Source organism: Panulirus ornatus, chromosome 2 (genome assembly GCF_036320965.1).
Source record: "Panulirus ornatus isolate Po-2019 chromosome 2, ASM3632096v1, whole genome shotgun sequence".
NCBI classification, from domain to species: domain Eukaryota; kingdom Metazoa; phylum Arthropoda; class Malacostraca; order Decapoda; family Palinuridae; genus Panulirus; species Panulirus ornatus.
The window spans coordinates 5,815,891-5,837,678 of NC_092225.1; the positions used below are offsets into that span (position 1 = coordinate 5,815,891).

General features: G+C 39.3%; 1 protein-coding gene across 1 annotated transcript in view; it reads left to right on the forward strand.

Moving 5' to 3' along the window:
- The window catches only part of LOC139753280 (adenine phosphoribosyltransferase-like), a 116,347-nt gene that overhangs the window by 2,140 nt on the left and 92,419 nt on the right, over positions 1-21,788 (forward strand). The gene's annotated exons all lie outside the window — the stretch shown is intronic.

Consider the following 21,788-nt stretch of genomic DNA (forward strand, 5'->3'; position numbering starts at 1 on the left):
TACTTCTACGACTTTCTGCTTTAATTGCGCTAGATACATGAAAAAGCGCATTTTCCCCATATCTATTTTTGTGTACGTATAAGACTACAATGACAACTGACTTTTGAAATGTTCAGCGATGGAAAGTTGGTCATATGGCAATATCAAACCAAGCCAGGACGTAAAAACGTTTTACCAATTATTTGACACTGATTGATGGAGAGAAAAGTCCCCGTTAGACTCAAAGTCATTTGATATATTTTCTTCTTTTGTCGGATTTGTTGACAAACTTACCAAGCGGGACGTTTTCGATGGTTGGCTTAGTGTCCTTAGAGACCCAGGCTTATTGACGCCAAGAATCAAATATTTCTGCCTGCCCCGAGACCTTCATGTTCGCACAGTATAAAAAAGAAAAACAGAGAGGACAGTATGACTGATTGTTTGGATACCTGTGAAAACGCTGACAACTGTTGCCTAAAGGGGAGGTATGCTACCCGGGGTTCTGTTTCATGGTCCTCCTCTGTGGCTGTAAACCTATCAACTACCAGGGTCTTTATGGCAGTCATCATCAACCAATATCCACCAACCGAAAACTCTTCAACACCTTTTACAGGTGTTGATGATAATTCTAAGACCACAGACACTCTAGCCATGTATCTGGACTGTTCAGGCTCATTGTCTTAACATATACAATCCCTGATACATTGTCATTTCAACCCTTTATTGTTGTCACGCAGTAAAAAATTAGTGTTTATGTCCTCGTCAAAGGTCTTTTTTTCAGTTTTCTTAGAACTGTTCAAGGACGGGGAGTGGCTGAGGCTACCGGTGGAACTGGTTAGAGTTTCTCATCAACTTATCAGATATGTTGTCTCTGTCTGGGGGAGGACGTAAGTCAGGTTATCAGATGGTGATACAGCTCTCCCCTCCAATACCACCACCCACCCATCCACCCCCCCCCCACACACACACAAAAAAAAAAAAAATACCTAGTCAGGTTCATCTCCGAGACCCGGTCGTTAATTTGATGTTAGATTCAGTGATTATCGGCTTTTCGAGGTCATTCAGCTGAAACCCTTAAAAGTACTGTGTAAACATTGAGAATCGCCCTCTCGCCTTCATATGTTGACTCTTCTAGTCAGTGTGAGGAGGATAACTCCCTCCTTCTCTACCGGCTTCCAGTGCTGGTCAATATGAGCAACAACAGTCTTCTTGCATGACTTTCGCAGGCCTGCTCATGAGTTAGGCCAGATAGCCCCAACAAATAGGTAAGAAACGATCAATATCATAGCTGAAAAATAGTTTTGCACCCCTTTCTCGATCATAAACTTCGATCGCTTTATGATTATCAATCTAAATTATGGTTTGCGTTACTGGACAGCCGGCTGAGGTCAACAGACGGGTACACTGTAAAGGAGTTTCTCATCTGCATCAGCTGATGTACCTATGCCAGACTTGACTGAAAGGGGACCTGGATTATGATCGCAGTGTTTCAGCAAGATTGAACACCCATGACGTTAGATAAGCAGACATATTTATCACCTAAGATTGTTCATATTCTCAGAACCCTACTATTATGAACACCTCGAGTATACGGGATCATTAAGGCTGCGGAATTGCTAATAAAGCACGAGGAAACATGCACCATTACAGGAGAATGTTAGCAAGCAAGCGAGTTTTAGTGCGAATATATAGTATATGCCGGGTGAGGCCTGGCTCAGCGTATTACTGAACATACTTGAGATTCCCGGGTGGGAGCGGGGTGGGTTCAGGGCCTCATGCGTTTAGAGGGAATATCCACTAATTATGTGAGTCTGACGGCATCACAATGTTAAACAACATGCAAACTCTACCAAGGTCTACATCAGGGGTCGGACATCCAATTAATTACGACCTCCGGGTTTTCCGACTTTTCTTTTTTACCTTTCGTCATGTTCATATTATGTTCATCCTTTATTAAATCCCGCCTCTCTGCCTCCCCCTTTCCACCTGAACATTCATATTCAGGGAAATGTTACTTTTATACAAAAGGAACTGGAAATAGTGTTCATTAATTTACATCATTACAAACTTAAGAAAAAAAGGCGTCTAACTTTTGACTAGTTTGCTAATCAACTTAACGTGGTGTCTGGTAGCATATCATGTTAATCCGTTTGTCCTCCAACTTTCCCTGCTAGTTGCCCTCTCAACAGAATATTGAGCATGGCGGAAGTATTGATGAGAAATATTCTGTCTAAACAAAACAACAAAAGATTGAATAACCAATTGATTATCTTTATATCTAACGTTTCTGATTCTCATGTCCCATGACCCCCTCCCTCGCTGTCTTTTTCTCAAATGTTCACACACGACCAATCTCAGTCTCACTTCCCTCCCAGGACGTAAGTCAAACCTGGCTCCTACTTTTTCATTTATTAATAATGTGTTTCCTAAAGTGATGTCTTGCACAGAGTGTATCTGAAGTTGGCAGCAAGTCTTGTGTGATATGTAGATTTTCTATAGTTTTAGAATCTTGTTCCATGTGAATGACTACATGATTGTTGCATTGTGGGTGTGTGAATGTGTGTGTGTGTGTGTGTAAGGTGGAAAGATGGGGCAGGGAGCATTAGCTGTTAGGCACAAGATATACTGGGGCAGACAGACGGCGCTCTACCAATTGCTTCATTAAATTACCCAGAAAGAGGCACCAAGATTACCTCAAAGACTGCTTACGATATGTTACGTATTGGATGCATTAGTGCTGTGATGGGGAACCCGCCGTAAGCGCTTGGCTTCATAAATTTGTCATGGGGTTCAGAGCCTTCGAGGCTCACACAAGTGACGACAGTGAATGACAGTTAGATAAGAATGTCTTTATGAAGAACTTAAGTAACAATGTATGATAAACTTTGTCTGGTTAGGTTATAAAGTATATATTAGACAATTGATATTCTTTGATGGTGTTATAACGAGCAACTCTCCAATCCAACTGTGAATGTTTCTCACCAGCAAGGGTTTATTTCACATTAACATCAGCAATGCAGGAGGTCTACCAATATCATTGAAAAGTTTAAGAAAAAGAAAGGGTGTAATTCAGATGACCGCAGTAGCGTCCTGTTTTTGTCAATATTCACTTTAGATAAATCGAAAAGTAAAGCACAAGAATAAAAAATATCCATTTTGTTGAAATACTAGAATAGAGCACGGGAGTGTAATCTGAAATTAATCTACATCAGAGATTCTCAAGCGGATGCCTGAGCCAGAAACAGTGACTAATGAATTATAGAAAGACAGATATCAATGGTATTTCCGGGTACTGTTGAAAGATATGGAGGAAAACCTAGGATTGTGAGTGGTTTCTCCAACTCTGTGAACAACAAAATTAAGAATAGTTTGAAACCAACCCCCAGCCAATTTTCAGGTATGAGTAAGATACCTTGCCACGATAACTGCTGAACAGAGACATGATGCGCTAGAACAAAGAATTTTGCAGCAGTATAATGACGGAGCTAGTCATGGTTAATATCATGGGTACACACATATACTAATGAAATTGATAATAATCAGTAATGAAAATTACCGCTCTCTGTGTGTTGTGCAATATCATTTGCGTACATATGTAGTGGGTTTGGCAGCGGATGGAACCATGGAAGCAGAAGTGAGTCACAGGGTGGGGAAGGGGGCAAAAGCTCTGGGAGCGTTAAAAAATGTGTGGAAGGCAAAAACATTATCTCGGAAAGCAAAAATGGGTATGTTTGAAGGAATAGTGGTTCCAACAATGTTATATGGTTGCGAGGTTTGGGCTATAGAAATGTGTGGAGGAGGGTGGATGTGCTGCAAATGAGATGTTTGAGGACAATATGTGGTGTGAGGTGGTTTGATCGAGGAAGTAACGAAAGGGTAAGAGAGATGTGTGGTAATAAAAAGAGTGAAGTTGAGAGAGCAGAAGAGGGTGTTATGAAATAGTTTGGTCACATGGAGAGAATGAGTGAGGAAAGATTGATCAAATTGGAGGTGGAATGATGGAGTGAAAAAGACTTTGAGCGATCGGGGCCTGAACATGCTGGAGGGTGAAAGGCGTGCAAGGAATAGAGTGAATTTCAAAACACCCTCTTCTGCTCTCTCAAACAACCATGGAGACATCACGCACCCCTGCCGGAAACCAACATTCACTGAGAACCAATCACTTTCCTCTCTTCCTACTCCTATACATGCATTACATCCTCGATAAAAACTTTTCACTGCTTGTAACAATTTGCCTCCCACACCATATATTCTTATTACTTTACCCAGATCATCTCTATCAACTCAATCATAAGCCTTCTCAAGATCCATAAATGCTACATACAAATTCATTTGCTTTTCTAAGTATTTCTCACAGATATATTTCAAAGTAAACACCTGATCCACATATTCGTTACCACTTCTAAAACCACACTGCTCTTCCCCAATCTGATGCCCTGTACATGCCTTCACCCTCTCAATCAATACCCTCCCATATGATTTCCCCAGAATACTCAACACACTTATTCCTCTCAAATTTGCGCACGCACTTTTATCCCCTTTGCCTTTGTACAATGGCCTTTGTACAATGGCACTATGCAAGCATTCCGCCAATCCTCAGGCAAATTACCATGAGTCATACATACATTGAATAACCTTAGCAACCAATCAACAATGCAGTCACCACTTTTTTTGATATATTCCGCTGTAATACCATCCAAACACGCTGCCTTGCCGGCTTCCATCTTCCGCAAAGCTTTTACTACCTCTTCTCTATTTACCAAATCATTCTCCCTAACCCTCCCACTTTGCATACCACCTCGAACAAAACACCCTATATCTGACACTCTATCATCAAACACATTCAACAAACCTTTAAAATACAGTGCATGTGAAGCGTCTGGGGTAAACCATGGAAAAGTTTGTGGGGCCTGGATGTGGAAAGGGAGCTGTGATTTCGGTGCATTTTACGTGACTGCTAAAGAACCAATGTGGCCTTTGTTGTCTTTTCCTATCGCTACTTCGCGCGAATGTGGGGCGGATGGGGTGGTCATTCTATATGTGGCGGGGTGGCGACAGGATTGATAAAGGCAGCAAGTTATGAATTATGTAAATGTGTATATATATATATATATGTCTATGTATGTAAAATATATGTTTACGTTGAAATGTATGGTTATGTATATATGTATATATGGACGTATATGTATATACATGTGTATGTGGGTGGGTTGGGCAATTCTTTCGTCAGTTTCCTTGCGCTACCTCGCTAACGCTGTAGACAGCGACAAAGCGTAATAATTATATATATTATTATATTTATATATATATATATTATATATATATAATATATATATATATATATATATATATATATGAATATATATATATATTATATATATATATATATATATATATATATATATATATATATATATATATATATATATATATATATATATTATATTATATATATATATATATATATATATATATATATATAATATGTATATATATATATATAATATATATATATATATATATATATATATATATATATATATATATATATATATATATATATATATATATATATATATTATATATATGTATATGGCGGAAGGAGTGGAGCAGGTTGCCGATGATGAGAGGCCGACGGGCAACACAGAAAAGGAACATGTGTTTCCCCGAGACTGGACGAACACCAGCCACATGAAGAGCTCAGTCAACTTTCTGTTCAGGAGACTCCTGTGGAGACTCGACGCTGCGTTCGAATCTGTGGACAACGGCCGGGCTCATAACGTCTTCGGTGTGGCCCGGGCTATCGTGCCAGCCTATGCGGCACTTCAGCAACCCGGAATTATTCCCTGAAACAACGCTTGGAAGGAGGCAGAAGTGATATTGTGACAGTGATTGTGTCAGCGTCGCGTCGCCTCGCCGCAGTGTACCGAGACAGTCTTCCCCAGAACTTTTTAAAGGGGATGTAAATGTTTATAGTTGTGTTACTGGAGTGATAGTTTTCATGCATGGTGTTTTGACAAGAAAATAGTGAAGTTGGAGAAAAATGTAGCTTAGACATTGAAGCTTATTGATTCAGTGGTGATATTGATGAGAACTGCTATTGACGTTTGTGTGAATAAATTGTACATTTTCCTTTTCCATAGCCAGAGGTTGAACCATTATGTGACGTTCATTTTTTCATTCATTTCAAGCTAAAAGTTTGTTTTCTAAATTGTTTCTTACATTTTTCATATGTATATATATATATGTGTGTGTGTGTGTGTGTGTGCTGTGTGTGTGTGTGTGTGTGTGTGTGTGTGTGTGTGTGTGTGTGTGTACATATATGTATATTATCCCTGGGGATAGGGGTGAAAGAATACTTCCCACGTATTCCTCGCGTGTCGTAGAAAGCGACTAGAGGGGACGGGAGCGGGGGGCCGGAAATCCTCCCCTCCTTGTATTAACTTTCTAAAATGGGAAACAGAAGAAGGAGTCACGCGGGGAGTGCTCATCCTCCTCGAAGGCTCAGAGTGGGGTGCCTAAATGTGTGTGGATGTAACCAAGATGTGAAAAAAGGAGAGATAGGTAGTATGTTTGAGGAAAGGAACCTGGATGTTTTGGCTCTGAGTGAAACGAAGCTCAAGGGTAAAGGGGAAGAGTGGTTTGGAAATGTCTGGGGAGTGAAGTCAGGGGTTAGTGAGAGGACAAGAGCAAGGGAAGGAGTAGCAATACTCCTGAAACAGGAGTTGTGGGAGTATGTGATAGAATGTAAGAAAGTAAATTCTCGATTAATATGGGTAAAATTGAAAGTTGATGGAGAGAGGTGGGTGATTATTGGTGCATATGCACCTGGGCATGAGAAGAAAGATCATGAGAGGCAAGTGTTTTGGGAGCAGCTAAATGAGTGTGTTAGCGGTTTTGATGCACGAGACCGGGTTATAGTGATGGGTGATTTGAATGCAAAGGTGAGTAATGTGGCAGTTGAGGGAATAATTGGTATACATGGGGTGTTCAGTGTTGTAAATGGAAATGGTGAAGAGCTTGTAGATTTATGTGCTGAAAAAGGACTGATGATTGGGAATACCTGGTTTAAAAAGCGAGATATACATAAGTATACTTATGTAAGTAGGAGAGATGGCCAGAGAGCGTTATTGGATTACGTGTTAATTGACAGGCGTGCGAAAGAGAGACTTTTGGATGTCAATGTGCTGAGAGGTGCAACTGGAGGGATGTCTGATCATTATCTTGTGGAGGCTAAGGTGAAGATTAGTATGGGTTTTCAGAAAAGAAGAGTGAATGTTGGGGTGAAGAAGGTGGTGAGAGTAAGTGAGCTTGGGAAGGAGACCTGTGTGAAGAAGTATCTGGAGAGACTGTGTACAGAATGGAAAAAGGTGAGAACAATGGAAGTAAGGGGAGTGGGGGAGGAATGGGATGTATTTAGGGAATCAGTGATGGATTGCGCAAAAGATGCTTGTGGCATGAGAAGAGTGGGAGGTGGGCTGTTTAGAAAGGGTAGTGAGTGGTGGGATGAAGAAGTAAGAGTATTAGTGAAAGAGAAGAGAGAGGCATTTGGACAATTTTTGCAGGGAAAAAATGCAATTGAGTGGGAGAAGTATAAAAGAAAGAGACAGGAGGTCAAGAGAAAGGTGCAAGAGGTGAAAAAAAGGGCAAATAAGTGTTGGGGTGAGAGACTATCAGTAAATTTTAGGGAGAATAAAAAGATGTTCTGGAAGGAGGTGAATAGGGTGCGTAAGACAAGGGAGCAAATGGGAACTTCAGTGAAGGGCGTAAATGGGGAGGTGATAACAAGCAGTGGTGATGTGAGAAGGAGATGGAATGAGTATTTTGAAGGTTTGTTGAATGTGTCTGATGACAGAGTGGCAGATATAGGGTGTTTTGGTCGAGGTGGTGTGCAAAGTGAGAGGGTTAGGGAAAATGATTTGGTAAACAGAGAAGAGGTAGTAAAAGCTTTGCGGAAGATGAAAGCCGGCAAGGCAGCAGGTTTGGATGGTATTGCAGTGGAATTTATTAAAAAAGGGGGTGACTGTATTGTTGACTGGTTGGTAAGGTTATTTAATGTATGTATGACTCATGGTGAGGTGCCTGAGGATTGGCGGAATGCGTGCATAGTGCCATTGTACAAAGGCAAAGGGGATAAGAGTGAGTGCTCAAATTACAGAGGTATAAGTTTGTTGAGTATTCCTGGTAAATTATATGGGAGGGTATTGATTGAGAGGGTGAAGGCATGTTCAGAGCATCAGATTGGGGAAGAGCAGTGTGGTTTCAGAAGTGGTAGAGGATGTGTGGATCAGGTGTTTGCTTTGAAGAATGTATGTGAGAAATACTTAGAAAAGCAAATGGATTTGTATGTAGCATTTATGGATCTGGAGAAGGCATATGATAGAGTTGATAGAGATGCTCTGTGGAAGGTATTAAGAATATATGGTGTGGGAGGAAAGTTGTTAGAAGCAGTGAAAAGTTTTTATCGAGGATGTAAGGCATGTGTACGTGTAGGAAGAGAGGAAAGTGATTGGTTCTCAGTGAATGTAGGTTTGCGGCAGGGGTGTGTGATGTCTCCATGGTTGTTTAATTTGTTTATGGATGGGGTTGTTAGGGAGGTAAATGCAAGAGTCTGGAAAGAGGGGCAAGTATGAAGTCTGTTGGGGATGAGAGAGCTTGGGAAGTGAGTCAGTTGTTGTTCGCTGATGATACAGCGCTGGTGGCGGATTCATGTGAGAAACTGCAGAAGCTGGTGACGGAGTTTGGTAAAGTGTGTGGAAGAAGAAAGTTAAGAGTAAATGTGAATAAGAGCAAGGTTATTATGTTCAGTAGGGTTGAGGGTCAAGTCAATTGGGAGGTGAGTTGAATGGAGAAAAACTGGAGGAAGTGAAGTGTTTTAGATATCTGGGAGTGGATCTGCAGCGGATGGAACCATGGAAGCGGAAGTGGATCATAGGGTGGGGGAGGGGGCGAAAATTTTGGGAGCCTTGAAAAATGTGTGGAAGTCGAGAACATTATCCCGGAAAGCAAAAATGGGTATGTTTGAAGGAATAGTGGTTCCAACAATGTTGTATGGTTGCGAGGCGTGGGCTATGGATAGAGTTGTGCGCAGGAGGATGGATGTGCTGGAAATGAGATGTTGAGGACAATGTGTGGTGTGAGGTGGTTTGATCGAGTAAGTAACGTAAGGGTAAGAGAGATGTGTGGAAATAAAAAGAGCGTGGATGAGAGAGCAGAAGAGGGTGTTTTGAAATGGTTTGGGCACATGGAGAGAATGAGTGAGGAAAGATTGACCAAAGAGGATATATGTGTCGGAGGTGGAGGGAACGAGGAGAAGAGGGAGACCAAATTGGAGGTGGAAAGATGGAGTGAAAAGGATTTTGTGTGATCGGGGCCTGAACATGTAGGAGGGTGAAAGGAGGGCAAGAATAGAGGAATTGGAGTGATGTGGTATACAGGGGTTGACGTGGTGTCAGTGGATTGAACAAGGCATGTGAAGCGTCCGGGGTAAACCATGGAAAGCTGTGTAGGTATGTATATTTGCGTGTGTGGACGTGTGTATGTACATGTGTATGGGGGGGGGTTGGGCCATTTCTTTCGTCTGTTTCCTTGCGCTACCTCGCAAACGCGGGAGACAGCGACAAAGTATAAAAAAAAAAAAAAAAAAAAAATTTTATATATATATATTATATATATATATAATTATATATATATATATATTATATATATATATATATATATATATATTATTTTTTTTTTCTTTTGCTTTGTCGCTGTCTCCCGCGTTTGCGAGGTAGCGCAAGGAAACAGACGAAAGAAATGGCCCAACCACCCCCCCCATACACATGTATATACATACGTCCACACACGCAAATATACATACCTACACAGCTTTCCATGGTTTACCCCAGACGCTTCACATGCCTTGCATCAATCCACTGACAGCACGTCAACCCCGGTATACCACTTCGCTCCAATTCACTCTATTCCTTGCCCTCCTTTCACCCTTCTGCATGTTCAGGCCCCGATCACACAAAATCTTTTTCACTCCATCTTTCCACCTCCAATTTGGTCTCCCTCTTCTCCTTGTTCCCTCCACCTCCGACACATATATCCTCTTGGTCAATCTTTCCTCACTCATCCTCTCCATGTGCCCAAACCACTTCAAAACACCCTCTTCTGCTCTCTCAACCACGCTCTTTTTATTTCCACACATCTCTCTTACCCTTACGTTACTCACACGATCAAACCACCTCACACCACACATTGTCCTGAAACATCTCATTTCCAGCACATCCATCCTCCTTCGCACAACTCTATCCATAGCCCACGCCACGCAACCATACAACATTGTTGGAACCACTGTTCCTTCAAACATACCCATTTTTGCTTTCCGAGATAATGTTCTCGACTTCCACATATTCTTCAAGGCCCCCAGGATTTTCGCCCCCTCCCCCACCCTATGATCCACTTCCGCTTCCATGGTTCCATCTGCTGCCAGATCCACTCCCAGATATCTAAAACACTTCACTTCCTCCAGTTTTTCTCAATTCAAACTCACCTCCCAATTGACTTGACCCTCAACCCTACGGTACCTAATAACCTTGTTCTTATTCACATTTACTCTTAACTTTCGTCTTTAACACACTTTTCCAAACTCAGTCACCAGCTTCTGCAGTTTCTCACATGAATCAGCCAACAGCGCTGTATCATCAGCGAACAACAACTGACTCACTTCCCAAGCTCTCTCATCCCCAACAGACTTCATACTTGCCCCTCTTTCCAAATCTCTTGCATTTACCGCCTTAACAACCCAATCCATAAACAAATTAAACAACCATGGAGACATCACACACCCCTGCCGCAAACCTACATTCACTGAGAACCAATCACTTTCCTCTCTTCCTACACGTACACATGCCTTACATCCTCGATAAAAACTTTTCACTGCTTCTAACAACTTTCCTCCCACACTATATATTCTTAATACCTTCCACAGAGCATCTCTATCAACTCTGTCATATACCTTCTCCAGATCCATAAATGCTACATACAAATCCATTTGCTTTTCTAAGTATTTCTCACATACATTCTTCAAAGCAAACACCTGATCCACACATCCTCTACCACTTCTGAAACCACACTGCTCTTCCCCAATCTGATGCTCTGTACATGCCTTCACCCTCTCAATCAATACCCTCCCATATAATTTACCAGGAATACTCAACAAACTTATACCTCTGTAATTTGAGCACTCACTCTTATCCTCTTTGCCTTTGTACAATGGCACTATGCACGCATTCCGCCAATCCTCAGGCACCTCACCATGAGTCATACATACATTAAATAACCTTACCAACCAGTCAACAATACAGTCACCCCCTTTTTTAATAAATTCCACTGCAGTACCATCCAAACCTGCTGCCTTGCCGGCTTTCATCTTCCGCAAAGCTTTCACTACCTCTTCTCTGTTTACCAAATCATTTTCCCTAACCCTCTCACTTTGCACACCACCTCGACCAAAACACCCTATATCTGCCACTCTATCATCAAACACATTCAACAAACCTTCAAAATACTCACTCCATCTCCTTCTCACATCACTACTACTTGTTATCACCTCCCAATTTGCGCCCTTCACTGAAGTTCCCATTTCCTCCCTTGTCTTACGCACTTTATTTACCTCCTTGCAGAACATCTTTTTATTCTCCCTAAAATTTAATGATACTCTCTCACCCCAACTCTCATTTGCCCTTTTTTTCACCTCTTGCACCTTTCTCTTGACCTCCTGTCTCTTTCTTTTATACATCTCCCACTCAATTGCATTTTTTCCCTGCAAAAATCGTCCAAATGCCTCTCTCTTCTCTTTCACTAATACTCTTACTTCTTCATCCCACCACTCACCACCCTTTCTAATCAACCCACCTCCCACTCTTCTCATGCCACAAGCATCTTTTGCGCAATCCATCACTGATTCCGTAAATACATCCCATTACTCCCCCACTCCCCTTACTTCCATTGTTCTCACCTTTTTCCATTCTGTACTCAGTCTCTCCTGGTACTTCCTCACACAGGTCTCCTTCTCAAGCTCACTTACTCTCACCCCCCTCTTCACCCCAACATTCACTCTTCTTTTCTGAAAACCCATACAAATCTTCACCTTAGCCTCCACAAGATAATGATCAGACATCCCTCCAGTTGCACCTCTCAGCACATTAACATCCAAAAGTCTCTCTTTCGCGCGCCTGTCAATTAACACGTAATCCAATAACGCTCTCTGGCCATCTCTCCTACTTACATAAATATACTTATGTATATCTCGCTTTTTAAACCAGGTATTCCCAATCATCAGTCCTTTTTCAGCACATAAATCTACAAGCTCTTCACCATTTCCATTTACAACACTGAACACCACATGTATACCAATTATTCCCTCAACTGCCACATTACTCACCTTTGCATTCAAATCACCCATCACTATGACCCGGTCTCGTGCATCAAAACCACTAACACACTCATTCAGCTGCTCCCAAAACACTTGCCTCTCTTGATCTTTCTTCTCATGCCCAGGTGCATATGCACCAATAATCACCCACCTCTCTCCATCAACTTTCAGTTTTACCCATATTAATCGAGAATTTACTTTCTTACACTCTATCACATACTCCCACAACTCCTGTTTCAGGAGTATTGCTACTCCTTCCCTCGCTCTTGTCCTCTCACTAACCCCTGACTTTACTCCCCAGACATTCCCAAACCACTCTTCCCCCTTTACCCTTCAGCTTCGTTTCACTCAGAGCCAAAACATCCAGGTTCCTTTCCTCAAACATACTACCTATCTCTCCTTTTTTCACATCTTGGTTACATCCACACACATTTAGGCACCCCACTCTGAGCCTTCGAGGAGGATGAGCACTCCCCGCGTGACTCCTTCTTCTGTTTCCCATTTTAGAAAGTTAATACAAAAAGGGGAGGATTTCCGGCCCCCCGCTCCCGTCCCCTCTAGTCGCTTTCTACGACACGCGAGGAATACGTGGGAAGTATTCTTTCACCCCTATCCCCAAGGATAATATACATATATATATACATATACACATACACACACATACACATACATACGCACATATACACACACACACACACATACATATATATGCATATGAGAAATGTAAGAAACAATTTAGAAAACTGAAACTTCTAGCTTGAAATGAATGAAAAAAAAGAATGTCACATAATGGTTCAACCACTGGCTATGGAAAAAAGAAAATGTATAATTTATTTACACAAACGTCAATAGCAGTTCTCATCAATTTAACCACTGTATCAATAAGCTTTAATGTCTAAGCTACATTTTTCTCCAATTTCACTATTTTCCTTCACATTTTCAATTGTGTCTGAAGGTTCTACTTCAAGATGAAAGCCGGCAAGGCAGTAGGTTTGAATGGTATTGCCGTGGAATCTATTAAAAAAGGGGGTGACTGTATTGTTGACTGGTTGGTAAGGTTATTAAATGTATGTATGACTCATGGTGAGGTGCCTGAGGATTGGTGGAATGTGTGCATAGTGCCATTGGACAAAGGCAAAGGGGATAAGAGTGAGTCCTCAAATTACAGAGGTATAAGTTTGTTGAGTATTCCTGGTAAATTATATGGGAGGGTATTGATTGAGAGGGTGAAGGCATGTACAGAGCATCAGATTGGGGAAGAGCAGTGTGGTTTCAGAAGTGGTAGAGGATGTTTGGATCAGGTGTTTGCTTTGAAGAATGTATGTGAGAAATACTTAGAAAAGCAAATGGATTTATATGTAGCATTTATGGATCTGGAGAAGGCATATGATAGAGTTGATAGAGATGCTCTGTGGAAGGTATTAAGAATATATGGTGTGGGAGGCAAGTTGTAAGAAGAAGTGAAAAGTTTTTATCGAGGATGTAAGGCATGTGTACGTTTAGAAAGAGAGGAAAGTGATTGGTTCTCAGTGAATGTAGGTTTGCGGCAGGGGTGTGTGATGTCTCCATGGTTGTTTAATTTGTTTATGGATGGGGTTTTTCGGGAGGTGAATGCAAGTGGTTTGGAAAGAAAGGCAAGTGCCTGAGGATTGGTGGAATGTGTGCATAGTGCCATTGGACAAAGGCAAAGGGGATAAGAGTGAGTCCTCAAATTACAGAGGTATAAGTTTGTTGAGTATTCCTGGTAAATTATATGGGAGGGTATTGATTGAGAGGGTGAAGGCATGTACAGAGCATCAGATTGGGGAAGAGCAGTGTGGTTTCAGAAGTGGTAGAGGATGTTTGGATCAGGTGTTTGCTTTGAAGAATGTATGTGAGAAATACTTAGAAAAGCAAATGGATTTATATGTAGCATTTATGAATCTGGAGAAGGCATATGATAGAGTTGATAGAGATGCTCTGTGGAAGGTATTAAGAATACATGGTGTGGGAGGCAAGTTGTAAGAAGAAGTGAAAAGTTTTTATCGAGGATGTAAGGCATGTGTACGTTTAGAAAGAGAGGAAAGTGATTGGTTCTCAGTGAATGTAGGTTTGCGGCAGGGGTGTGTGATGTCTCCATGGTTGTTTAATTTGTTTATGGAAGGGGTTTTTCGGGAGGTGAATGCAAGTGGTTTGGAAAGAAAGGCAAGTATGAAGTCTGTTGTGGTTGAGAGAGCTTAGGAAGTGAGTTAGTTTTTGTTCGCTGATGATACAGCGCAGGTGGCTGATTCATGTGAGAAACTGCAGAAGTTGGTGACTGAGTTTGGTAAAGTGTGTGAAAGAAGAAAGTTAAGAGTAAATGTGAATATGAGAAAGGTTATTAGGTACAGTAGGGTTGAGGGTCAAGTCAATTGGGAGGAAAGTTTGAATGGAAAAAAACTGGAAGAAGTAAAGTGTTTTAGATATCTGAGAGTGGATCCGGCAGCGGACGGAACCACGGAAGCGGAAGTGAATCATAGGGTGGGAGAGGGGCGAAAATCCTGGGAGCCTTGAAGAATGTTTGGAAGTCGAGAACATTATCTCGGAAAGCAAAAATGGGTATGTTTGAAGGAATAGTGGTTGCGAGGCGTGGGCTATGGATAGAGTTGTGCGCAGGAGGGTGGATGTGCTGGAAATAAGATGTTTGAGGACAATATGTGGTGTGAGGTGGTTTGATCGAGTAAGTAATATAAGGGTAAGAGAGATGTGTGGAAATAAAATGAGCTTGGTTGAGAGAGCAGAAGAGGGTGTTTAGAAATGATTTTGGCACATGGAGAGAATGAGTGAGGAAATATTGACCAAGAGGATATATGTGTCGGAGGTGGCGGGAACGAGCAGAAGTGGGATACCAAATTGGAGGTGGAAAGATGGAGTGAAAAAGATTTTGAGTGGTCGGGGCCTGAACATGCAGGAAGGTGAAAGGAGTGCAAGGAATAGAGTGAATTAGAGGCCCAGTCCTCTGTTCTTAACGGTAGCTCCCTAACGGGGGAAATGGCGGATAGTTCAAAAGATAAGAATATATATATATATATATATATATATATATATATTATATATATATATTATATATATATATATATATTATATATATATATTATATATATTATATATATATATATATTATATATATATATATATATATATTATATATATATTATATATATATATATTATATAATATATATATATATATATATATATATATATATATATATATATATATATATATATATTATATATATATATATATTAAATATATATATATATTATATATAAATATATATATATATATATATATATATATATATATATATATATATATATATATATATATATATATATATATATATATTATCCCTGGGGATAGGGGAGAAAGAATACTTCCCACGTATTCCCTGCTTGTCGTAGAAGACGACTAAATGGGGAGGGAGCGGGGGTCTGGAAATCTTCCCCTCTCATCTTTTTTTAATTTTCCAAAAGAAGGAACAGAGAAGGGGGCAAGATGAGGATATTCCTTCAGAGTCCCAGTCTTCTGCTCCTAACGCTACCTCACTAACGCGGGAAATGGCGAATAGGTTGAAAGAAATATATATATATATATATATATATATATATATATATATATATATATATATATATATATATATATATATATATATATATATATTCTTTTGTCTGTTTCCTTGCGCTACCTCGTCAACGCGGGAGACAGTGACTAAGTATAATAAAATAAATAATAAGAAAAAAAATATATATATATATGGATGGGGTTGTTAGGGAGGTAAATGCAAGGGTTTTGGAAAGAGGGGCAAGTATGAAGTCTGTTGGGGATGAGAGAGCTTGGGAAGTGAGTCAGTTGTTGTTCGCTGATGATACAGCGCTGGTGGCTTATTCATGTGAGAAACTGCAGAAGCTGGTGACTGAGTTTGGAAAAGTGTGTGGAAGAAGAAAGTTAAGAGTAAATGTGAATAAGAGCAAGGTTATTAGGTACAGTAGGGTTGAGGGTCAAGTCAATTTGGAGGTGAGTTTGAATGGAGAAAAACTGGAGGAAGTGAAGTGTTTTAGATATCTGGGAGTGGATCTGGCAGCGGATGGAACCATGGAAGCGGAAGTGGATCATAGGGTGGGGAGGGGTCGAAAATCCTGGGGGCCTTGAAGAATATGTGGAAGTCGAGAACATTATCTCGGAAAGCAAAAATGGGTATGTTTGAAGGAATAGTGGTTCCAACAATGTTTTATGGTTGCGAGGCGTGGGCTCTGGATAGAGTTGTGCGCAGGAGGATAGATGTACTGGAGATGAGATGTTTGAGGACAATGTGTGGTGTGAGGTGGTTTGATCGAGTGAGTAACGTAAGGGTAAGAGAGATGTGTGGAAATAAAAAGAGCGTGGTTGAGAGAGCAGAAGAGGGTGTTTTGAAGTGGTTTGGGCACATGGAGAGGATGAGTGAGGAAAGATTGACCAAGAGGATATATGTGTCGGAGGTGGAGGGAACAAGGAGAAGAGGGAGACCAAATTGGAGGTGGTAAGATGGAGTGAAAAAGATTTTGTGTGATCGGGGCCTGAACATGCAGGAGGGTGAAAGGAGGGCAAGGAATAGAGTGAATTGGAGCGATGTGGTATACCGGGGTTGACGTGCTGTCAGTGGATTGAAGCAGGGCATGTGAAGCGTCTGGGGTAAACCATGGAAAGCTGTGTAGGTATGTATATTTGCGTGTGTGGACGTATGTATATACATGTGTATGGGGGGGGGGTTGGGCCATTTCTTTCGTCTGTTTCCTTGCGCTACCTCGCAAACGCGGGAGACAGCGACAAAGTATAATAAAAAAAATAATAATATATATATATATATATATATATATAATATATATATATATATATATATTTCTTTTTTTTTTTTTGCTTTGTCGGTGTCTCCCGCGTTTGCATATATTGGAAAGGATCACAATTTTGCGCGTGATCAAGTTATTCCTATGAGTCCACGGGGAAAATGAAACACGAAAAGTTCCCAAGTGCACTTTCGTGTAATAATCATATCATCAGGGGTCACACAACAGAGAAATATAACAGTCAGTTGATATATATCGAAGAGACGAAGCTAGGACGCCATTTGGTAAACATGTGATTGTTCAAAACATTTAATAAGCGTTCATAAACTTATCATTTTACAAATCTTATCAACAATAAAGTTCTCTCATTTGTATAGACTATCACTAATATTAAGATTATAATTCCTTGTGTAGTTAATAATAGAAGATTCAATGATATTTCTCTTGGTAATAGAGTTAGAGATGATAACTGAGATGGCGTTACTCCAGTCAATACAATGATCACAGTTTTTAACATTATTCAACAAGGCATTTGATTCTTGTCCCGTTCTTATACTATATTTATGTTGCTTAAGTCTAACAGAAAGATCCTTACCAGTCTTACCAACATTAAATTTATCAGTTTTCACAAGGTACTTTACAGATACCCCAAGAGAATTTTCTGGTGAATCCCTGATTAAGATATTCTTTATAGTATTATTGTTGCTAAAGGCAACATTTACATTAAAGGATTTAAGCAACGTGGGAAGGAAAGTGAAATTATTATTAAAAGGGAGAACTAAAAGTTTCTTGGTGTCAATGGGAGGTTTGGTCTCAACTCTATAAAATGATTTCTTTGCTAACTTAAGGGATTTATCAATAAAAGATCTAAGGTACTTTAACTTAGATCCAATAGAATATATCTTCTCAAACTCATCATGAATAAACTCTGGACTGCAAATATGTAATGCCCTAAGGAACATAGATTAAATGATGATAATTTAACTCTGTCATGTTGAGATGAGTAATAATGGATATATGAGCATACATTGGTGGGTTTTCTGTATATGCTAAACTTAAACTTGTGTCCTTGTCTATGGATCATGCAATCTAGAAATGGCAACATACCATTACTTTCATTTTCTACAGTAAATTTGATGGAAGGTACTAAATTGTTAAGTAAGGGGAGAAATATTTGCAAATTTTCATTTGTTGGCCAAACACAAAGAACATCATCTATTTACCTAAACCAAATTGCATGAGAAGGTAAGATATCCTTTAGTAATTTTGTTTAAAAAAATTCATATAAAGCTTAAACTGTTATGATTTTAGACAAAATTAACTATTTATCTAAAATGAATGATCTTCTGAATTATAACACAACATATTCTAAACTTAGTAAAAATCCCTCAGAAGCAGTTAATTCTCACTTCAATAAAGAAATGAAGTTGTTGTTGAAAGGTAACATTTCTCTCATCAAAAGTTTGTCATCTTTGTCCCCTTCATTACCATATATGTATGGACTTATCAAAACACATAAACAGAATTTTTCAGCAAAACCTGTATTAAGTCCAGTCGGCTCCATCACATATAAATTTTCAAAATGGTTAGTTTCTTTATTAAGCCCTTTAATGGGTAAGGTATCAAATTCTAATATCATGAACAATGTAGATATAGTTAACAAACTAAACAATATCAATGTTAATTTTGATTTCAAACTAGTTAGCTTTGATGTTTCCTCACTTTTCATTAAAGTTCCAGTTGACGACCTTTAAGAATATTAATTTGATATCTTGGATGATATTCATTTACTGTTTCAAAGTTTAATTTCATTGAACTGATAAAATTGTGTATAAAAGACTGTGTATTTCAATTAAAGGAGATTATTATGCTCAAAAATTTGGTATGGCAATGGGTAACCCTGTCTCACCTGTACTAAGTAATCTTTATATGGAATCTTTTGAAACAAAATTACTAAAGGATATCTTACCTTCTCATGTAATTTGGTTTAGGTATGTAGATGATATTGCTTTTGTTTGGCCAACAAATGAAAATCAACAAATATTTCCCCCCTTACTTAACAATTCAGTACCTTCCATCAAATTTACTGTAGAAAATGAAAATAATGCTATGTTACCATTTTTAGATTGCATGATCCAGGGACAAGGAAAATTTTTTAATTTTAGCATATACAGAAAACCCATTTTCTAGAGTTGAGCCCAAACCTCCCATTGACACCAAGAATCTTTTAGTTCTCCCATTTAATAATAGTTTCACTTTGCTTCCCATGTTACTTACATCCTTTTATGTATATGTTGCCTTTAGCAGCAATAATACTATAAAAAATATCTAATCAGGAATTCACCAGAAAATTCACTTGGTTGCATCTATAAAGTGCCTTGTGGAATCTGTGATGAATTTTTTTGTTGGTCAGACTGGTAAGGATCTTTCTGTTAGACTTAAGCAATATAAATATAGTATAAGAACGGGACAAGAATCAAATGCCTTATTTAATCATGTTAAAAACTAGGATCATTGTATTGACTGGAGTAACGCCATCTCAATTATTAACTCTAACTCTATTACCAAGAGAAATATCATTGGATCTTCTATTATTAACTACAAAAAGAATTATAATCTTAATATTAGTGATGGTCTATACAAATTAGATAACTTTTTTGTTGATAAGATTTGTGAAATGATAAGTTTATGAACGCTCGTTGTATGTTTTGGACAATCGCATGTTTACCAAATGCCGTCCAAGCTTCGTCTCTTCGATGTATATCAACTGACTGTTAAGTTTCTATCTTGTGTTTCCCCTGATGATGTGATTATCACACGAAAGCGCACTTGGGAACTTTTCGTGTTTCATTTTCCCCGTGGAATCATAGGAATATATATATATATATATATATTTATATATATTATATATATAAATATATATATATATATATATATATATATATATATATATATATATATATATATATAATATATATATATATATGCATATATATATATATATATGGCATATATATATATATATATATATATATATATATATATATATATATATATATATATATATATATATATATATATATATATATATATATATATATATATATATATATATATATATATAATATATATTTATATATATATATATATTTTTTTTTTTTTTTTTTTTGCTTTGTCGCTGTCTCCCGCGTTTGCGAGGTAGCGCAAGGAAACAGACGAAAGAAATGGCCCAACCCACCCCATACACATATATATATACATACGTCCAAACACGCAAATATACATACCTACACAGCTTTCCATGGTTTACCCCAGACGCTTCACATGCCTTGATTCAATCCACTGACAGCACGTCAACCCCGGTATACCACATCGCTCCGATTCACTCTATTCCTTGCCCTCCTTTCACCCTCTTCCATGTTCAGGCCCCGAACACACATAATCTTTTTCACTCCATCTTTCCCCTCCAATTTGGTCTCCCTCTTCTCCTCGTTCCCTCCACCTCCGACACATATATCCTCTTGGTCAATCTTTCCTCACTCATTCTCTCCATGTGCCCAAACCATTTCAAAACACCCTCTTCTGCTCTCTCAAAAACGCTCTTTTTATTTCCACACATCTCTCTTACCCTTACGTTACTTACTCGATCAAACCACCTCACACCACACATTGTCCTCAAACATCTCATTTCCAGCACATCCATCCTCCTGCGCACAACTCTATCCATAGCCCACGCCTCGCAACCATACAACATTGTTGGAACCACTATTCCTTCAAACATACCCATTTTTGCTTTCGGAGATAATGTTCTCGACTTCCACACATTCTTCAAGGCTCCTGAATTTTCGCCCCCTTCCCCACCCTATGATCCACTTCCGCTTCCATGGTTCCATCCGCTGCCAGATCCACTCCCAGATATCTAAAACACTTCACTTCCTCCAGTTTTTCTCAATTCAAACTCACCTCCCAATTGACTTGACCCTCAACCCTACTGTACCTAATAACCTTGCTCTTATTCACATTTACTCTTAACTTTCTTCTTTCACACACTTTACCAAACTCAGTCACCAGCTTCTGCAGTTTCTCACATGAATCAGCCACCAGCGCTGTATCATCAGCGAACAACAACTGACTCACTTCCCAAGCTCTCTCATCCCCAACAGACTTTATACTTGCCCCTCTTTCCAAAACTCTTGCATTCACCTCCCTAACAACCCCATCCATAAACAAATTAAACAACCATGGAGACATCACACACCCCTGCCGCAAACCTACATTCACTGAGAACCAATCACTTTCCTCTCTTCCTACACGTACACATGCCTTACATCCTCGATAAAAACTTTTCACTGCTTCTAACAACTTGCCTCCCACACCATATATTCTTAATACCTTCCACAGAGCATCTCTATCAACTCTATCATATGCCTTCTCCAGATCCATAAATGCTACATACAAATCCATTTGCTTTTCTAAGTATTTCTTACATACATTCTTCAAAGCAAACACCTGATCCACACATCCTCTACCACTTCTGAAAC